Source organism: Sinocyclocheilus rhinocerous, unplaced genomic scaffold (genome assembly GCF_001515625.1).
Source record: "Sinocyclocheilus rhinocerous isolate Xijiao unplaced genomic scaffold, SAMN03320098_v1.1 scaffold44, whole genome shotgun sequence".
NCBI lineage: Eukaryota > Metazoa > Chordata > Actinopteri > Cypriniformes > Cyprinidae > Sinocyclocheilus > Sinocyclocheilus rhinocerous.
The window spans coordinates 389,796-393,199 of NW_015631022.1; positions in this window are offsets into that span (position 1 = coordinate 389,796).

Sequence of the window (3,404 nt, forward strand, 5' to 3'; positions counted from 1 at the left end):
ATTTGAGACTGCAACTTTACAGATCTTCTTTATGCACCAAGAGCTTGTAACACTCCAAAGAGAAAGGAAAGAAAGGAAAAACATCATATGACCCCTTTAAAACAATGACAGTACAGCGGCGTTCTGTTGCTATGACTACGTCCTCCGAGACGCGCGCTGACTAACTTCTAAATCGAACTTTGGTGTTTACGGAAACATTTGGAAAGCGTATATATGCTTTTGTTTAAACACAATAGTCCGCGCATTTTGTTTGGACCTCCTTTGGGGGGTTTCAAACCTCCTCGTAACGCTGTAGGAACGGTTCTTGATGGCAGAGGGTGGAAAAGGGGCGGGCGAGGGAGAATCTGACAAGAGAGGGAGGGAGGGGGCGATTCGATACGGAGCAGCACCCATCAGACGCGGAATTCAAAGCAGTCAGGACCACAGAGCCGCCACCTTGCTCTCTCACATCGCGGAGGTTTGTAAATGTTCGCTCCTCGCATGCTCTCTTTTCTCCATCCATTTGCTCAGAGTCGGCGCGCTGTTGCCGTTGAATGCTGCATGTTGCTGGTGCTGAACGATGCGAACTCAGCGATGGAGAGGGTTGGGCACGCAGGGTAAGGCGTGATCTGCCAGTTTCAGCTCCATGTTTGTAAGAAAAGGGCGAGTGAAATGTGAGCTGTCTGCCAGGTGCTTTCAGATGCCTTGTGCGTTTAGCAGGTTAGCGGTAGAGACAGAAGCGCGCGCTCGACGTGCATGATGAGAGACCACAGTATGCGCAGGTGCAGCAATTGATGAATCTGTCAGCTGATGAACTGCATGGTATACCGGTGGAAGGCAAGGCCGAAATGGGATGCATGATCCTACTGTTGATCTTTTCTGACAGTGGGGTTGAGTTTCAGAGATCTTCTACGATGCATTGGATGTGTGAGAAACCAGTATCTGATCCTACCATTGCCTTGAGCTGCAGCAGTGCCTGGTATATAGGACAGCTCGTTCCCTATATATGCTCTTACTGTCCATTATATTGGCTTATTATGTAATTCTTTGAATATTAATTCTTAAAACATATGTCCTGTTCTAAATGAAACAGAATGAAAATGTTGGAAATATCTAATATTTTGATGATGGTTTATAAGTACCATGAGCAAACAGACAGTATATTTGCACCAAGAGCTTGTAACACTTCAAAGAGAAAGGAAAAATTGAAATCGCATCATATGACCCCTTTAACACAGCGATAAAGCACGTGAATGTAGATTGGAAACAGATTTTAACTAAAAAGTTGAACTGTGTTTTTAGGACGAGTCATTTTGATTATCAGGTTGGTGCAAATTGGCACATCTTTATTGAGGCAATTTGTTAAGTGTTTTCAAATTTCTAATTATGAACCTATAAAAGGCGTGTTCAGTGATTTTTCTTTTTCTGCTTAATGGTGGAAATAGTTTTTGTCATGAAATAGTCATGATGTTAAGGTACGTACCTGTACAGAAATTGATTGAAACTTACAGTAGGCTACTAAAGTGTGACATCTATCTTGCAAACTATTGCCTAGAATAAAGTGTCACATGGTTAGGTGGCACATGATCGTACTATCTTAGTAAGGAGGAAAAAAATAGTTTTCATTATATCTTTGACTGTTGATGCTAGTCTGGTTTTATGGTGCTCACTTGTTTACTCAGTCCACCTTATTTTGTAATGTAAGAGTGGGCGTGGCCATTTTTATTTATACTGTGCGGGCGGCTTCCGGTGTCGTTCACTTCCAGTTATTTTACCTGTGCAAAAACAGTTTGTTATGCTGCTTGACATTACAAACTGGCATTTGTTATAATAATATTTTTATTTATTGATTGATTCATTTATTATCATGATCATAAACACACTTGTTTGTTGTGCAAATCGTTTAACCATTTACTGAAGGCCTCATTTTTATTCTTCTAGTTATTTACCTTTATCAGCTAATGAATCAATAGTCTCGCACATTCACAGGAAATAGCTTACTACCATGTTGCAAAATAAGGTTTATTATAGATGCAGCAAAAACATGATGATACTGGAATTTTAAATTGCAGAATAGAATTTAGGAGAATATAGAGGGTTTTGAACTAGTCCAGTCCTGCTCCTGGAGGGCCACTGTCCTGCAGAATTTAGCTCCAACCCCAATTAAACACACCTGAACCAGCTAATCAAGCTCTTATATTAGGCATACTAGAAAGGTGTGCCGAGGCAAGTTGGAGCTAAACTCTGCAGGACAGTGACCCTCCCAAAGTTTGGACACCCCTAGATGTTCAAATAAAATCAATCCCCTTCTAAAAAAAAAAAAAAAAACTTTTTTTGTGTAATTTGACCTTAAATCTCATGGTTGCTGAGATATTGCTCTTGTGACTATCCCATGTGATAACTAGCCTTCGTATCACATTCTGTTTTGTTCATATTGTCATATTCCCACAGTGTCCTGTGTATGCATACTGAGCTGTCATATGTTTTATAGTGCCTTGTGCTTACTGTCATGTGTGCGGTGTGTACATACTTTTACGCTTTGTCACAAAATGCCATTTTGCACAACTTACATGTGCAATTTACTTATACTTACAAGAACCTGCTGGAGAGTACAGTACATGCAGTACTTCATGTTCTTCTGATAACAAAGTTTGAATTAGTGTATAGGGATTTGTTTATGAGAGTTTTTGTAAGGAATTTTGCTAAGCTTATTTTATAAGATTTCTTTTTTAATGACAAATGTCAAATATTTGTAGACATTTGAAGAAGTGCTTCTTGTCTTTGATAATGTGTTCATTGTGTCTGCAAACATGGATATAGTGCTTTCTTTGAGCAAGTCCAGCATAATTTCCATACCATTTTCATAATAGAAAATCCAGTGTAAATCTCTGAGGAGAGTTTCATTCTCATTTTAAAACCATTGGATTGATGAAACATCACTGCAGTTGAATGATTGGATAATGTTTTTTGTTTTATTTGAATAACTAAGAATAACTAAAAATGGCAAAAACATTATCAAGAATATTACAAAGCTTGTTAGTTGTTGAGTATTTTAAACTTAAACCATTTACATTTCGTTTTCTAAATGTAAAATGTTAGACGTTACTCACAATTTAAATAATATGCGATCAAATGTTACGTTTAACCATTTTCATTTGCCCATATTGTTTTCAGTAATTTTAGAAATACTTTTTTTAGACAAATTTGCTTTTTCAAATAAATGCATATTCTAGAATTATCAAATATTTTCTTTGTAATATCTGTTCAAAAGACTATAGTGCAAATTTACTTTTTAATTTTTTTTATTATTATTTCATTTATTTATGTATGTATTCATTTATTTTGCCAAATGATTTTTGTGCATATCTCTTGCTAAAAAGTTAACACATTACAACAAATAAAAAATACATTTGTTAATTTATTTA